The 18,579-nt window shown below is 45.3% G+C and overlaps 1 protein-coding gene across 7 annotated transcripts in view; it reads right to left on the bottom strand.

The window, feature by feature from the left end:
* The window catches only part of RALGPS1 (Ral GEF with PH domain and SH3 binding motif 1), a 2,625,553-nt gene that overhangs the window by 2,534,289 nt on the left and 72,685 nt on the right, over nucleotides 1-18,579 (bottom strand). The window lies entirely within an intron of this gene.

The following is an 18,579-nucleotide window of genomic DNA, read 5'->3' on the forward strand; positions in this document are numbered from 1 at the left end:
TATGAGCCGCAACTATGTTGCCTCACAAAGAGGTGCTAAAGTGCTGCATACAAAGCAAAATTAATAATGATACAAAGCACCCACCAGCTGTGAGCCAAACTCTTGCACCCTCAGTAGGGGATTCCTGAGGGGCCAGCAGCACGCCATGCTAATATGCCAGAGGACCAAAACTAAAGGTGGGGCTAAAGCGCGAGATATGAACCAAAATGGATAATCATCCTAAAAAGCCAAAACTAAAGGTGGGGCTAAAGCGCGAGATATGAACCAAAACGGATAATCACCCTAAAAAGCCAAAACTAAAGGTGGGGCTAAAGCGCGAGATATGAACCAAAACGGATAATCACCATAAAAAGCCCAAACTAAAAGTGGGGCTAAAGCGCAAGATATGAACCAAAAAGGATAATGGCCTTAAAAAGCCAAAACTAAAGGTGGAGCTAAAGCACAAGATATGAACCAAAACGGATAATGGCCCTAAAACGCCCAAACTAAAGGTGGGGCTAAAGCGCAAGATATGAACCAAAATGGATAATCACCCTAAAAAGCCAAAACTAAAGGTGGGGCTAAAGCGCGAGATATGAACCAAAATGGATAATCACTCTAAAAAGCCAAAACTAATGGTGGGGCAAAAGCGCAAGATATGAACCAAAACGGATAATGGCCTTAAAAAGCCAAAACTAAAGGTGGAGCTAAAGCACAAGATATGAACCAAAACGGATAATGGCCCTAAAAAGCCCAAACTAAAGGTGGGGCTAAAGCGCAAGATATGAACCAAAACGGATAATGGCTCGAAAAAGCCAAAACTAATGGTGGGCAAAAGCGCTAGATATGAACCTAAACTGATAATGGCCCTAAAAGGCCCAAACTAATAGTGGGGCTGAAGCGCAAGATATGATCCAAAACGGATAATGGCTCTAAAAAGCCAAAACTAACGGTGGGGCAAAAGCGCAAGATATGAACCAAAACTGTTAATGGCCCTAAAAAGCCCAAACTAATGGTGGGGCAAAAGCGCAAGATATGAACCAAAAAGGACAATCGCCCTAAAAATCCCAAACTAAAGGTGGGGCTAAATCGCAAGATATGAACCAAAACGGATAATAGCCCTAAAAAGCCACAACTAAAGGGGGGGCGAAAGCACAAGATATGAACCAAAACGGATAATGGCCCTAAAAAGCCCAAACTAAAGGTGGGGCTAAAGCGCAAGATATGAACCAAAACGGATAATGGCCCTAAAAAGCCAAAACTAAAGGGGGGGCTAAAGCGCAAGATATGAACCAAAACGGATAATGCCCCTAGAAATCTAAAACTAATAGCGGTGCAAAAGCACCCCCTGAATCAAAACGACGCTTCTTAAGGACAAATGAGGACTTTTCTGCCACCACAATGCCATGGATGCAATACATTTTATGACTCATTTGGTGGTACTAATGTACCACCCGCGATCCAAAACTAAAAGCATAGCCAGGTAATGACTCAAGCCAGTTAGCAATGCCAGAACCACATGAAGGCGAACCCAACAGAAGCCGAGCAAAGAGGTTGAATCAGACAACTTGACCGACTGCAGAAGTGTGGAGGTGTGAGAAAACAAACAGCTTCAGAAAACTGGCTTCAGAGAATGAAGACGAGTTTAGGCAGAACATTCCATCGAGAAAAACAACGGATTGAGTCGAATGATCAAACACGCATTTGCACTGTGCATTATTGCATTTATAGTAAACAGTAAGGGCATAATAATACGCCTCGAGTCATGCATGAAGGTAAATAATCACACCTTGAAGTGCAAATAGAGTGAGTCAGCAGGCAGGGGAGATAAGGTTCAGACAGTCCTGGTAGGAAAGCAGCTCAGGTTCAGTGTATATTTCTCTGCAGCCAGCTTGGTTGCTAGGATGATGTAAAAAATAGACCATCTATATCCACGGAGGTATTAATAGAATAATAATGCACTCTAAATTTACAGTGCCGACTCCCCCATGAAATCCTTTTTTGATATCAATTGTGCACCCGTATATGCACAGCCTTGGTGGGGTAAAAGGTTGACCACTATGGCAACCTTGATCCATTGACTGGCAAGTGATTCTACAGGGGCTGTATGATATTTTAGTTAAGCGTTAATACCTGCAATGGTGGGCTTGATCAGTGGAGTAACTTTGCTGAAAATGTTTGGGGGGACATGACATATGAACACAAGGTGCCCCAGCCAAATGAATGGGAACAAAATGGTGTGCCATGAAAGTTGGGGGGGACAAACACCCCCGTCCCGCCCTAAAATTACGTCCATGGGCTTGATGTTCTGGTAATGGCCGAGGGCTCTGGTGTAGAGGGGGCCCCCACAGCTGCCACGGTGTGGAGGGCCCCGTCACACAAGGTCCAGGGCAGGGGCTCCGGCTCAGTCCTGGGCAGGGGCTCGCAGCATGGCAAGGAGGCGCTCTGCCTCCAGCTCAGCAGGGGTCGGAGTCAAACGTGGCATGCTGTGGCCCGTGCCACATGTCACGTTCAGCTCCTACCCCTTCTCCTCTGGCTTCCTCGTGCCATGTCATATACAGGAACCAGGAAGCTCTCCCAGCTTCCTGGTTCCTGTCTGTGGGCAGTGAAAGGCCTGGAGTAACTTGGCAGAGAGGAAACAGGTCAGAAGGCTTTTCAAATGCATTTTGTATGTGTATTTTGCATGTGTGCGGTGCGTGTCAGATGTATGTATGTGGCATAGGTCAGTGACGGCAGGATGAATGAGTATGAATGTGATAGTGTGTGTTTGAAGTTTCTGGGCGTGTGGGTGCGTGCCTGTGTGGAGAATGCTGTGTGAGTGGATGTGAGAGAAGGTGTATGAGTGAGTGACTGATCACTGAAAGAAAACAAATGTGATTATGTGGGTTTTTGAATGTTCTGGGTAGGCAGGTGCCTATGTGAATAATGCTGTGTAAGTGGATGAGAGATAAGGTATATGGTTGAGTGACTGAATGAGTAGAACGTGATAGTCTGTATGGTTATGTTCTGGGTGGGTGGATGTGTGCCTTTGTGGAAATGCAGTGTGAGTGGATGTGAGAGAAGGTTTATGGATCAGTGAATGATGGGTGAATGAGTAGGAATGTCACTGTGTGTGTGTGTGTGTTTTTCTTTTTTTTTTTTAATGTTCTGGGTGGATGTGTACCTTTGAGGAGAATGCTGTGTTAGTGGATGTGAGAGAAGGCGTATGAGTGAGTGACTGGTCAGTGAAAGGATACGAATGTGATTATGTGGGTGTTTGAATGTTCTGGGTAGGTGGATGCCTGTGTGGCGAATGCTGCGTGAGTGGATGTGAGAGAAGGTGTATGAGTGAGTGACTGGTGGGTGAATAGGTAATAATGTGTGATCTGGGTGGGTGGGTGCCTTTGTAGAGAATGCAGTGTGAGTGAATTTGAGAGAAAATGTATGGGTGAAACACTGGTGGGTGAAAGGGGAAGCGAGAGAGAGAGAGAGAGAGAGAGAGAGAGAGAGAGAGAGAAAGTGTGTGTGTGTGTATTTTCAGACAAAGCCAACTTTAAGTGTGTTCTTTCGTGGCCAGGCTGGCATTTTGGTGCAACCAGTCTAGCCATTGCTTACTGTGGCATGACATTTCTTTTCTGACATCTATGGTAAAGAAAGCATGGTAAGTGGTATTGCATTGCTAGACTGGCATTTTGGTGTAGCGGCCTAGCTATTTCTTACTTTAGCATCACTTTTTATTAAATGAGCAACTATGATGAAGCAAGCGTGATAAGTGTCCTTAGGAGTCTAGAATCGCCTATATTGGAACCCGTTTGGGTATGTTTTCTTATTGTGGCATGGCACTTTTGTTTGTTTGTTTATTTATTTATAGCGCGCGCCAGACCCAAAGGTATCCGGGCGCGTGTACAGAATACTTTAGGCTTACAAGTTACAGTTACACATTCCAAGTAGATACAGGATACAATGACAACAGGATAATGATTACCCTACACATTTGTACACAGAGTTATATACAGAGTTATATACACAGGTATTTGTACATAGAGGTGTATACACAGTATACATTGAAGGTCAGAAAGCAAGGTGGAGTAAGCAGGGGAGATGAGCATGTAACTATGCGTTCAGCTACAGATTAACAGGTGGGTAAGGTGTAAGTAGTCCTGGCGTCAGTCAGTTATAGGTCATTATTTTTTAGCCATTTAATACAGTTAATACTTTTAATGGCTAAACTAACAATGGCCTATGTTATAGGAGTACTGGAAAATTTTGCAGAGCTAGCTTTGACATGTTTTTATAGTAAAATTACTGCCATTTAGCACAAAGTGAACATAAGTATGTTCTTATAAGGGAATCTATGCATATGTTGGTGGAGCCAGCATGGAAATGTATGGGCACAGCCAGCATGAAACTGTTTTTACACTGGCATATATTGTGGGGAAAGGCATGAAAAGGCATTGGGAAATATTGCTGTGCAATATTAGTGACTTGCATCTATAGGATTTTGTCATGGGTTACCCAAGAAAACCGATTGCACACTGTCTGGCTTTTTACCTAATTTTTCACAGACAGTGTGCTGTATATTGCACCATTTTAACTCATTAGCTTCCTCACTACACTCGGTCACTCTTCCATACTTGTGGCAAATATTTGAGCCCCTCCAGTAAAATAATTCACCAGCCAGCACTTGGGTGCTAGGGGTCAGGCACCTTGTTCTTACGCTAGGTAAACACCCATCTTTCACCTAGCACAGAGTGCACATGCCCCGGCAGCAGCATAATCATTATTGGCATTAGGCACACATGGTGGTCCAGGCCGGCACGGAGTATGACGCGTTCCATATTTGCCGGGCGGCTTGGCATGGAGGAAGGGGGGGGCTCAGCATGGCCCGCAGGCGGAAGACCATGTTTTTGTGTTACACCACTGGCCCACGGGCCAGGTTATAGGCCTGAAGAAAGCGAGGGCCGTAATGCTTGGCCGTGGCGCCCTTGCCGGCCGATCTAGCCTAACACTGAAATTAATGACACCATTAGCAACTCAGGATCAACCCAGAGGTGGTAAGAGTGGGTTTAAAAAAAACAGCAGCGGCAAGCATGTGGGTGGTGACAAAGGTCCGCATGGAAATGGAAGACAGGGATCTGAGCAGAACTCCTCTTCCATTTCCATGGCGGAGTAAGGCAGAGCTGGCATGTCACAGGAAGGACCTATGAGCTGCCGGGGAATGGGACAACAGCCATTGGGATCCTAAATAATTGAAATGCGGAGGTGGAGGGTTGGGAGACATGGTGGGTGGATGAGTTGTCGGCACTAGACAGGGTGAAGTCAGCGTCTTGCAGAGCAATGCAGGCAGAGGCATGTAGAGTGCAGCATGCAGCTTGCTCGGACGTGGGCTTGGATCATTGTTTAAGCCTGTGTAGTATGTTATTATTATTATTATTATTATTATCATCTTATTTATTGAGCTAGAACCTAGCTTCGAGAAGCAACGGAGTGCTTTACAATCATAGGGGTAAGAACACAGTGAGGGAAGCAGAGAAAAAAAGCAGCAGGGAGCTAACAGGGGAGGCTGGGCAATTGGTACAATGGGGGAATACAGTGGGGAGCAGATCACTGAGTCGCAGGTAGGGTGGGGAGTGCAGGGTGTGTGGACCTAGGTGTCAAGGAGGAGCCATTCCTTGAAGAGGAAGGTCTTGAGCTCTTTCCTGAACTGTAGAAGTGATGGGGCAAGTCTGATATTGACGGGGAGGGGGTTCCAGCGTAGACAGAGAAGGTGTGTCTTCTGGTTCTTTGCTTCCTGCACTGTCGTAATTCTAGTCTGCACATTTCCTTACTAATGATGGCTCCCAGGCTGCCGGAGATGCTGAGTTTCTCAGTGAGGAAGCCTAGGGACTTCAGGATGACTGCTTTGTAGATGATGCAACAGGATTTGAAGAGGATACGGGCTTGCAATGGGAGCCTGTGCAGTTCGATGAGCGTCAGAGTGATGTGATTAATTTGAGGAGTCCTTTAATGAGTCTTGCTGGAGCATGCAGGACACGTTTCAGGGGAGCCAGTGTAGTCACCAGAAGGCCTTCCAAAAGGGCATTTTGAGCATGCTGATTGGATCCCACGTGCATCCAGGGTTTAAATATGAATTGCACCATAAGGAAGTTACAAATAAGCAATGATTCAAGGTGAAATGTGAGCAACGTGTTGGTGATGAAAGTGTAACCTTTACAGATCACTGAGCAATGCAAATGACAGCACTGAATTGCAGAGAAAGTCCAAATCTTACGGTCACCCAAAAATATTTCAGAACACTAATATTTCACCCCCAGCCACTGCCACAGGTATCACCTGCCACAGGTAAGCAGTACATACATTGAATGTAGGTTGACCTGCACAACCTCGCTGACCTGATGTCATAAGCACCCGGTGGTTGGAGGCTATGCATGGAGGAAGGCTAGGTCAGCTCACATCTTCTAATGGCCGAGAAGAAGAACAGGAAAGCACCACTGGTGGTTGGGTTGAAGGATCAAGCTGTGGTTGTGACTGAAGTGACCGGCACCTGCAGCCTTGTCTTGGTTTGCTTTGTGGTTGCAGACTAGACTGAATAGATTGTATAGACTATGCAAATACTCTCTACCTAGCAATGCCTGAACGCCTCACCGAAAAACAACAACGCATCCAAACTACTGCAGCAAGACTACTCCTGAGACTAAAAAGAAGAGACCACATCACACCAGCCATGAGAAACCACTGGCCCCCAGTAACAAAAACACATGGGGCCTCATTACAAGTTCGGCGTTAGCCTTGCCAGTAAAACCGGCAGGCTGCCGCCAAACTTGCAAATTGTTCCGGGACCCAGTAATTTCCCATTTGCGGGCGCTGGAAAAAAATGCTCCCCATTCCCATTGAGCCTTATAGGGCTCAATGGGAATGGGGAGGTCAGATGCTCCGGCACCATTCAGAATGGTGCTGGTGCATCCGACATGCTCTGCTCGCGGGTGCCGTTATGCACGCCAGGCCAGTCCTCGCTGGCGGAAAGGCACCCGCAAGAAGAATTCATAGTTTGCTGGTCTGGTAACAACTGTACCGGCAAGCTCACCGGTACCATTGTTACCCGACCGGCAAACTTATAATGAGGCCCACGAACTTCAAAGCCCTATGCATTGCCTAAAAATAATTACACGGACAAGGAGCTGAATTCATCCAAGGAAAAATCACCCGATACCAACCGAAAAGAGAGCTAAAATCTAGCAACAACCTCCAAATAGAAACAAGAAACTATGAGAAAAGAAAATTCGGAGGAACCGCCTTCTCCCATCTGATAGCCAAACTATGGAACTCGCTCCTGAAGGAAATAAGAAAGATGGTAGACCACTTAACTTTCACGAAACAACTAAAAACCTGGCTACTCAACTCGCCGAGATAAACGTAGACCAACTATACAACAACCACCCCCACAAGCGGATGACCCCAACCTCGTACAATGTCCGCTTATACAAACGTTAAGCCTGGAACAATGAAAACCTGGGATAAATACCCGGAAACAGGAAACGGGAAACAATATTATATCTACACCGTACACAGAGGCCACCCAAAACCGACTGATCAGCCCCCTCCTTTGTCATCTGAACCCTGCCACCTCTCACCTACCACACATGCCCAGGCAGCTAGTGAAAGAACCCACCAAAACCATCAGACCGCACATCACTCTCTAACCAAGCTACAAAACCAATAATGTCCAACAGCAAACAACTCAAACACTGGACTGCGCCCTTCCGGACACAATAATCCCCAGTGCACAAAACAAAGCACACCCAGAAAGCTCAAACACAAAGACGCCAGTGGCTTGTGACTCTGCGCAAATGAACAGATGAGCACAACATCTATCCTATCCCTCTCTCCCACACTAACCAACACACTTTACCTTACACAGCCACATGAGCAGCTGGAGACCCTGGAAACGGCAGCGGTGCACAGTATAAATCATCTTAACAAAACATAACAAGACAATGCTCTGCGATGGGCATGCAGCAGTGTGCAAAGAATGAGCAGTGTGACTGTGTGCATGAAACCTGGTGAATGGCCGAGCGATTACCAAAACAGGATGAGGCCAGACACAGCAGTGAAGAGAGATGCACTGACTGCCATACATGTCTATGCTGGGCAGTACTGTAAAGAAGAACGACTCTAGGTTTACTAACAGAGTATGGTTATTTACATTGGGTTTGGGCATGTTCAACATTATTAATTAAAATAATAATAAGCTCAGGTTTTCATACGATGCATCATGCCAGATTCCTCCGGCTTCTAGGCTCTGTATAAACAAATATTATTTTAATCTACTGTAATGGTACTACATTTGTTGACCTCGGAACCATGAAGGGCTGAGTCAGCACTGCCGGGATTTGAACTTGAAAATTGTACGCTATAACCCTTTTCAGAAATAGGCACTTACTGAACCAGCTACCACCCAGCCCACCAACCCCTTCAGGCTCCAAAGAAGAGCAGGGGCAGTGCTAAGGAGATTACCATGAAATAACCCGAAAGGAGAAATGACCAAATTATTATAATTGTTTAAATAATGCAGGGGGAGGCCCCCGCACCTCCTCACCCCCACATTAACTATTACCCTCACCTCACACCTATATTTTAGTCAAATGTCCCCAAATTTCGAAATCAATCGGTAAAGAAATGTGGTCATTTCTCCATTCGTTATTTATATTTCGATCATTTCTGCAGATACGGTGCTGAGGGGCACTCCCTGATCACGCTGGTGCTGCGACACTACTTAATGACATACGTCATATCTACGCCCACTATAAAGTCAACAGGGTTCCATGTGATAACCCCAGCTCCCATTTACCCCACATAGTGACCCCACAGATAATGTCGCCTATGCCGTTTCCCAGCGACTACATGTATGGCGATATTATTCATGGGGACAATATTACCTGATACCGTCAAGAGGACTAGCACCGGTTGCTTCGAGTGTGGGATCGCCTTCCCAATACGCTTCTTAATTCCTTCCCCCAGGATTTCGTTCTGCTGCGGTTTCATTTTCTGAAGAACCATGGAAGTTTGGAACAGATCGGGCACAACTTACTGCAGTGGCCATTTCACAACATAGTTTATGGGGGGCAAGCCCCTCATACCAGTTTGCTATGTCCTCCACACCCCTCCAATACCCTAAAATCCCATGAAAAATATCCCCTTGCACCACCCACCCTTAAAAATGCTGCAAAACAAATCCAGTAAAAAGGCCCTTAACCAAATCCAGTGAAAGAGCAGTGCTGGGCTGGGCAGGTACAGTTTGGAACACTGGCAAACTTTCTGAAAGCTGCTTTACTAACTAATGTAAGCATACATTTGCTTACAGGAGATTTATAACATGCTGATATACTGGTATACGCTCGCTTTCGTATACCGTTGTTTGGCTGACAGTTTTTTTTTTTTGTTGATGGTATTTTACTGAAAATATTCCATTGAAAAAAGTCATTGAAATCTAGAAGTGGAGTTAAAGGGATAAAAGAGGTGGGGGGGGGGGGTTGTGGTAGGGTTTAAAATATAGGGAGGGGCTTAGAAGAGAATCCCTCAAATAGAAAAAAAAACAATTTGATGAGTTTTTTCGATGTCATTTTTCGTAAAAAATGACAGGACAAAAACCGATCGGAAAATGGATATAAAACGGGTCGCTTTATGGAGCACATGTGAAAACGACGAGAGGCATTGGAAAAGCACGAGGAGGGTTCAAGTGGGCGAGGGAGCAGATGAGGAGGGGAGTGAGAACAAGGATGCAATGGGGAGAAAAACTGCAGATATAATTTAGAAATCAAGGCAGATTAATAAATTAGGATTATTTCGAAGATGTGGGTGATCAGAAGTACGCAGCTTGAGGATGGTGGGGTGGGGCGCTGCAAAGCTTGGCACACCCTAAAGCATGAATGAGACTAAACAGGTCTACCCTGATAAATTGCCAGGCGGGTGAGGGATATGCAGGCAGCCAATAGAAGTGCAATATTAATCAACATTCAAAGCCAGTAACCTGCATATCGTGGGACAGAGCAGCATCTAGGCCGTGGCCGTTGCCATGGTAATGGAAAGCCTTTGGTAGCAGCACTTTTCCCCCCTTCTTTGCTTGATGGTTATGATTGCCCGATTCTGCTACCAGTCACTGTGGGCAAACCGAATCCCTTGTGTGTGATAATACCTGCATATCGGGGGGTGAGGGGGCACAGCAGCACCTAGGCCATGGCCGAAAGCCTTACAGGTATCGAGGGGTTTGCTAGTTAGATGGCTGCCATTACTAGATGTTCAACCCCCCAATCAGCAGACTGAGGTTGGAAGGTGAAAACACATTGGACGGAAAGGAAACACACTTTTCCAGAGGTGCTCTCTAACAAAACCCTGTGTACAGCAGGACATTGGAGTTACACTAAGATTCAAAGTATTTCCTTCCATGCACTTCAGTAACTATATGGTAATGGTAATGGTATTGTTTACTTATATAGCGCCTATACACAGGTAAGTGTTTCAAAGAGCTCATAAGAGAAGTCTGCAGCCCTCTGTCCACATGACGCAATGAACACATTTGACATAACAATTATTTTAATTTTATTTTATTATTTAAGTGCATTGATTATCATAAAAAACCTTTTGCACGAACACATATTAAATTACATTAATACATACAATTCTCATTACATCAACATTACAATCATCATAATAGATGCATTCATCATGTCACAAATCTTTCAAGTAATACAAAAACATTTCTAAATTAGCAAACATTAAAAGTTTATCCTAAATTGGATTTACATTCTAAAACAGACTAAAAGACACTTGCAGCATTCAATTACCACCAGCTCATCGTGATAATATGAGGCAGATCAGATGATCAAAAACAATATGTGCGGATAACCTAGACGTATTAATCAGTTAAAATTAAAAGGGCACTCTTTTCCAAATATGGTAGGCACAAGGAATACATGCATACAGAAATGGGCCTCTTCAGTCCCAGGAGCATCCTGGAGCTTAGCCTGTATGGTGCATGAATGGCACAGGAACATGGCTACTGACCTTTGCATGGTGTTACTGACCTCAATTTCATGAATTGCCCAATGGTCAAAGTGAGCGGGAACGGACGGGAACGGTGTTCCACTACTTTTATTTTGTACTCTTAACAGCTCCACTACGTTTTGCAACCATTTTCACCATTCCGGACCTGTTCTTTGTGAAGTTAAAGCACACTTCTCCACTTTACGACCGGATATCAGTTAGAGCTAAACTGAAATCTGTTTCAACTCAATTGGTTGCCAACCAGCATGACCGCAACCCTTGAAAAATGTATTGTACGTTGCCCCTTCCTTCCTACTCTGACCGCTGCCGGAGTCACAGTTCCACTACTTTTTGGGTACACCTCTGCCAGTGGAATTGTCCAGGATACGGCGTACAGCTGATCGGCACTGAAGGACACCAAGATCGCAGCATTAAATCAAGCAACGCGGCCCTCAAGAACGCTTCACCAGGATGAATCGCGCCCTGTTTTGAAATAAACTAGAGCCGGTCAGATAGCACACAGAGTAGAGCACTCACTTTGACATCTGTGCAGAGCCTGCTGACGCAGGTTCGAATCCCGAAAGGGCCAAACTCAGCCTTTCGTCCTTCTGATGTCGATAAATGTGCACCGCACACCGTGGGTAATAATGCCTTAGAGTTCGTCACGTGATATCATTGCAAATTATTATATTATTATAAGTAGCATTCAGAGACATTTCAGCAACTGAATTCCGCACCAGCAGAAATTGCTGGACCCGAGAGGCGGCTTTTCAGTAACTAAACACTGAGCACATGCAAAAGGCATCTATTTTAAAGAATAAAAAGAATTCATGTCTGCCCTTTTTTGGTTTGGTGTGTGCTTGCTGCCTTGCAGTAGCCGGCACCCTGCTCAGAGCGTGACTCACGTACACCGCAAGTAATAGGTGTCTTCTCGCTTCGCTGAGCTAAGACGAAATTCCCGTAGAATATGTTCCCACCGAGGAGTCGCACCAAGCATAAAGGTGTGGATGGAAAATGTAAGGGCCCAGAAGGATGACACGGGCGACAAACAAACACCGGATCCTGATTTTGTGACCCCCCTTCTAGGCCCACCTGTAAATTGCACCTGTATTTTCACTCCACCTGTAGTTGATCAAAATGTCTTATTAGTGCACTTTGGACAATTAAATGAAAGTTCTCATCTTCTAACGTCCAATTGCACACCGTCAGTCGGTCGACATTTACTCTATATAATACCCTACTCAGTCATAGTGCTCCAGATAAGATTCAGAAGTCAGAGTATTTTACTCCCTATTTTTTAAAGTTGGGAGTAAAATAGTTTTTTAGGGAGTAAAAATGTAAGTCCAATTCCCAATGGGAGTATTTTTTATATGTGAATAAAAATGTTTTAACTGCAAAACCGAAATATTTTTTAATCATTGTTTCTTTGCACCTAATTATTCATACACATTAAAAGCACACGCTTACTTCTTCTGAACAGGCAGTAATACCAGTTTCTTCCTGTGGTACTGCATGCGCTAATGTCCAAACAAATCCATTGAGCTGTGTGGGTGACACAGGAGTTCTGCATGTCTGTTTCCTATTTTCTGTTGGGAGTATTGTTACTCACGGTTTTTATTTTTTGGGAGTCTTTGCCTATTTTTAGGGAATAAAAGTGGCAGATACACCCCTTATTTGTAGGGCTGCTCCGTCATGTCTCTGTACGCAGCATCATCTGTCAGACTGAGCAGGTATTTCAACTTCATTATTTTGACTTGATTTCTAAGGTGCCAGTTGCTATTAAAAGAGTTTTTCGTAGCACCCCAAGAGTGGAAACAAAAAGGTTATTCAGAGTTCTTGAAGAATTCAGACCCAAAGGGCAAAAGGAAAGGCGAGAAGAGCAGAGGGTATAGCCGCACCCTGTTCTGTATCCAACTGCAAACAGATTGCAGGTCCAGCAGTGCATAGCATCTCTACTTTACAATGAACATGAGAATCAAGCGAGAGTTACACCGAATCCCATAACATACACCCAGGGAAATGGAGCGACAAGTAATGCTTTCTTTTGACAAGAAAGGAATGCGATCACCAAAAGGAAAGAAACCTTAACATTAAAGTTTACGATGACCAAACTAGGTATACAAAACATCAGAAAAGTTATGGTGTGTCTAAAAAGACTTGAAAAAAAAAACTTTCACCAGAAATGTGTAAGTAGGATGGTCCATTTGAGTCAAGTCATACATTTCACAAAGCCACCTAGTAGCCATCGCTGGTAGTTCACCTCCAGTTCTGAGTCACAGCAGCAAGGCATTGTGGGTATGCAAATTAACACAAATGCAAACCCTTTTCTCCAGGAAATTGTCTTTGTTTTAGAGGGCAGTGCTATTTTATACATGGCTTAATCAACCCAAGCCAGACATGTTGCAAGACTGTCCGGACACTACATACCTGGTTTCACCTTTATCAGGGATCATCGGTGCATTATAGTCCTGACAGCCTTGTGGTTGGAGCATTGGGCCATGTTTTCAAAACACCAAGAAAGCCCTGGGGGGATTAAAATGCTTGAAAGAAACCCTTTCACCACAAGGATGTCAGGACAACTACTGCACTGATGATCCCTAATAAGGGTGGAACAAGGTATGTCGTTGTCCTGACAGCCTTGTTGGAGTGCTGGGGCATGTATACAAAACACCAGAAAAGTTATGGTGGCTTTAAAAGGGCATTAAAAAAAACCTTTCACCTGAAATGTGAAAGTAGGATAGTCCATTCGAGCCAAATCCCACATTCCACAACGCCACCTAGTAGCATCCTACATTCACATTTCAGATGGGGAGTGAGGAACGGAGGTAGGGCGCGGCAGAGGGTGGCCATGGTCGACGAAAATGGCTCAGCTAAAATGACAACCACCAGACAGAGGTTGTTGTAAACACGTAGAACCCAAATAGACATGTTATGTGGCTAACTATTGCCATCCATCACAAGTCAGAACCCAATGCAATGAACACAGCTTGGGTGGTGTAACATAGGCTTGTGTGCTGCCAAGCACCGAGGCACACCTCTCCGCATTGCAATGTAATGAAGTTGTGGACACTGGAAGTGTTTGCTGCAGCAGTGTCTCTGCAGATACGCTACATACAAAATTACATGCTCTTTCATCGCCGTACGCCCATATTTCGCACACAAAGGCATGCCTCAAACACATTTAACAGCATACATTTCTAAAATAATGTGTACACCCATATTTTTAATAAAGCTAATACAAAATGAAACTGCACACAGACACATGCTCACAGCCTCCAAGGAACCTCAAACAGCTGGAAAGACACTTGACACCTCAGACCCTTATTGCCCCTTGATGAACCCATGTCACAGTCATACACAATGCAATTGCGACATAACATGACAACGCATCTAGGCCGTCCCACTCCTGCACGTACTCAAGCTGTTCCTACTCAATGAGCACTGATGTGCTGAACCAATAACCAAACACAGAAAATAATTCACTGATTGACCAGACACCAATAAAGATATGGAACACAGGAAAAATATGAGACTGTTAAGTATCCCAGAGAGGTTGAAGATACTGACGTGGGGCCTCTGTACAATACAAACTTGCAAGTATGATGCCACTAAAGGGGGTGGGGGTAGTTTCTAATTTCATCATGCTGGCAATCCTTGCAAAATATACATTTAGGTGTATCCAGTGCTCCAGTTAACATTTTAAAGTGAGAGTATTTGACTCCCTATTTCTTAAAGTTGGGAGTTAAATGATTTTTTAGGGAGTAAAAATGTAAGTCCAATTCCCAATGGGAGTATTTTAATAAGCAAGTAAAAATATGTTTTAACTGGGAAACTGAACTGTTTTTGTAATAATTATTTATTTCCACCTAGTTATTCATACACATTGAAAGGTACATGGTTATTTCTTTCGATCAGTCAGGAATAATAGCTATTTTGTCCTGTGGTACTACGTGCACTGCTGGTCCAAACATATCCATGGAGCTGTGTGAGTGAAAGCAGGGGCACGTGCTTGATGCGATAGTCTGCACGCCTGTAGAGTCAGTGTGGAATAATGAAAGCAAAGCGTGGATCAGAAAAGGGCAAATACTTAAACAGGTGCACGCCCAGGAAGTACTGCTATTAGTCAGTAAATGGTTGCGTGATGGCCTTGAGATGTGCTCAAGAGTACCCATTGAAGTGTGGAACCTTGATTGTCCGTTAGGTGTTACTGTAACGTGGCAGACTCCACTGAGATAAGCCTGGGCTTGCTAGCTGACTTTCGCAAGTGACAGAGCCCACAGTGGACCGTGTGCAATCTGGGTGAGGTGGGCACTGTCGGGGGAGGGGATTCAGGTGTGTGGCCTGTCACTCAGTGCATAATTGCATGCATGCATCCTGAGGAACGGGTGCAGTGCGAGGGAATAGCGTAATATTTTGATTATAAATGATGATATATTGGGCTTCATTCGGAGTTTGGAGGTGCAAGAAATAAGTGTTGGTAATACTATTACCAACACTCTTTTGGCAGTAAAGGAATTACCTCGATTTTTCTGGCACTGCCAAAATTACAGGTTTTGGCGGGATCACTACCGGTGGAATTACTGAGTGGTAAATCCACCGATTATTGGGTGAAAAGTGGAGGCTTTACCACCAGCATGATGCTTGATGCTGGAGGTAAACCATCTGCTTTACCGACAAATACCATCTGAATTACCACTCAGTAGTTCCGCTGCTGGTAATTCCATCAAAAATCCCAAATGGAGGTCCGGGACTCAATAGATGGGGGGCTAACACTGCCCTACTACCACTTGTAATCCTGTGGTAAACCTACGGGACCAAGTGGCAGCAACGGTATCTGATTTTGATGGAAATTCGGCAGAATTGTCACCAAACTCGGAAAGAGGCCAGTTGTCTGAGAGTGCAGTCGCTGCACAGTTCAGGGTTCCTCTGCAGGGGGCTGTGTGTGTTCCATGACTGGGGCCACATAAATGTGATGGCATGTTTGTTGCTTGTATAGCACTTTATTCAGTGAGGCCGCTTCCCAGCACTGGCCAGGCCGCCTCCCAGCACTGGCCAGGCCGCCTCCCAGCACTGGCCAGGCTCTGGGGAAGGAGTCTTCCGAAGTTGCAGGTCAGCAATGTAAGCACCAGTGCACCCGCAAGTCTGCAAGGGTGGCAGTTCTGTAGTAGGGGTATGCGGGTTACCCTGAGGACAGCCCCATATTAGGGTGGATTTCAGTATAAAGGTTCCCTGCTGAGAATACAGCCCTGAGGCTTCTGTCCAAGCGGTCCTTGAGCCCTGCCAAAAAACATTAGGAGGGAACTGAATACTTTGTTTTTTTCTGGAGCATGTCCTTGGGCAGCTTGTGATCATTCTTTGGTTCTTTGCCATACATCTTTTTTATCGCTGGTTTAATGTATGGGTTTGTATGGTGGTTTTACTTTGCCTATTTTGCCACAGTGGTTGCACTTTCTGCAACGCTCGATTAGCCAAATGCGGCCACATGTAGCAAGGTGCGTATTATAATGAAAATATCAATATTGTAATAGCTGCAGTGTAGCCCGCGGTAATGTGGGCACAGCAAAGCTGGGCCCGCCATAGCCTGGAGAATATGCAAATGCAGAGGAAATAGAAACTGAAAGCCCTTTGCTTGCTTCTTCCCACAGCATCCTCAAAGGGAATAATGAGAACAAACCAAGCTATTCAGCACCCTCCAACTACCCAAGGGTACAGCCCTCACTGGAGGAGCATCATCTATCTATCTATCTATCTATCTCTCTATCTATCTATCTATCTATCTCTCTATCTCTCTATCTGCCTCTCTATCTATCTATCTATCTATCTATCTATCTCTCTATCTGCCTCTCTATCTATCTATCTATCTATCTCTATCTATCTATCTACGTCTCTATCTATCTATCTATCTATCTATCTATCTCTCTCTCTCTCTCTCTCTCTATCTCTCTCTCTCTATCTACCTCTCTATCTATCTATCTCTCTCTCTCTATCTACCTCTCTATCTATCTCTCTCTCTCTCTCTATCTACCTCTCTATCTATCTCTATCTCTCTCTCTCTCTATCTACCTCTCTATCTATCTCTCTCTCTCTCTCTATCTACCTCTCTATCTACCTCTCTATCTACCTATCTCTATCTACCTCTCTCTCTCTCTATCTGTCTATCTCTCTGTGTACCTCCCTATCTTTCTGTCTTTTAATAGCTAGTCTATTTATAGCTCTTCTGTATGTGTTTGGTGAGGATCATTGTACAAACAGCAGTGCTGTCAAAACTGGTAAGTGCAGCAATGCCAGAGGAAGCTATGAATTGGTGAGGGTTAATTTGTCTCTCAAAGGAGACCCTCAGGGTTTTGCGCCTTGGGGATCTCTGTAAGGAGGTCAGGAGGAAATGACATTGGGGTAGAGAGAAGGGATGGGGTCTTGGGGGAGTTCAGCACAGAACCATGAAGTGTCATACAGTGGTAGATAGCAGAGAGACAGTTTGAAATGTGTGTGGGTAGTTGAGGGGCAAGGGAGTGAAAGCAGAAGCAAATATGAGTCTTATTTTAAAAAGGTTGCAAGGTAAACCAGACGGAGGAGATGAACTTACCGAGAGAGCACCCGTTGGGATTTCCTCTTGGCCCCCTTCCGCTCTTCTAAGGCCATCATTAATGTCTACGCTAATGGGACCGTCTTGGTCCAAGGCCCTCAGGCCAACCTCCACCTCTTTGATAGACGCTTCCCTCGCCTCATCAACTTCCTTTCCTCTCCTGCTGTCCCCTCTTCTCTGTCCTCGGCTACCTTGCCTCCACCCTCTCACCCTGCCCTCTCTCTTGCTCCTTCCTCTTCACCTCCTCAGGGCGTACCTCTGATCTGTACCCCTCCGCGGAAGTCCTTTAAGGATGGCAACCTTCTCCTCATTGCCACTCTTAACTCTCGCTCTGCCGTCAAACATTCCTCTGATATCTGTTGCCTTCTTGAGGAACTGGACCTTGACATCCTCGGTCTCACTGAGACATGGTTCACGGCCAGCTCTGTCACCAGCTTTGACACACTGACGGTTACAAGATCCTCTCCTTGCCCAGGCCCAACCGTGCTGGGGAGGTGTGGCCCTTATCTTCCCTGAGTGGATTCCTGCCATTGTCACTCCTACGCAGACCTACTCCTCCTTTGAATGCCTTGTCTGCTGACTCTCTCTCTCCTAGCCATTCCCTTACCGTGGCTACTATCTATCGGCCACCTGGTCAAATTTCCTCCTTCCTCTCTGAGTGGGCTGACCTCTCCTCCTCACTCCTGTCCTCAACCACTCAACTCCTCTTTCTTGGAGACTTCAATATCCACCTTGATGCCTCCTGTCCTCCCTCTGGACTCTTTCGTGACCTCTGCGACTCTCTCTCACTCTCTATTCTCCCGTCTGGGCCGACCCATTCTGCAGGGCACACTCTTGATGCTCTGATCTCTTCTGACCTTCCCCTCTCTGTCCCTCTCTCCACTCCTCTCTCCTGGAGTGATCACTTTCTCCTATCCTCCCACCTCACCTTCCCTACCCCACAGGCAAAGCCACACTCATCACTGCCACCCACCTTCACGGTCATCCGTCCCATGAAG

This window comes from Ambystoma mexicanum, chromosome 8 (assembly GCF_040938575.1).
Source record: "Ambystoma mexicanum isolate Mex_15411 chromosome 8, UKY_AmexF1_1, whole genome shotgun sequence".
NCBI classification, from domain to species: Eukaryota; Metazoa; Chordata; class Amphibia; order Caudata; family Ambystomatidae; genus Ambystoma; species Ambystoma mexicanum.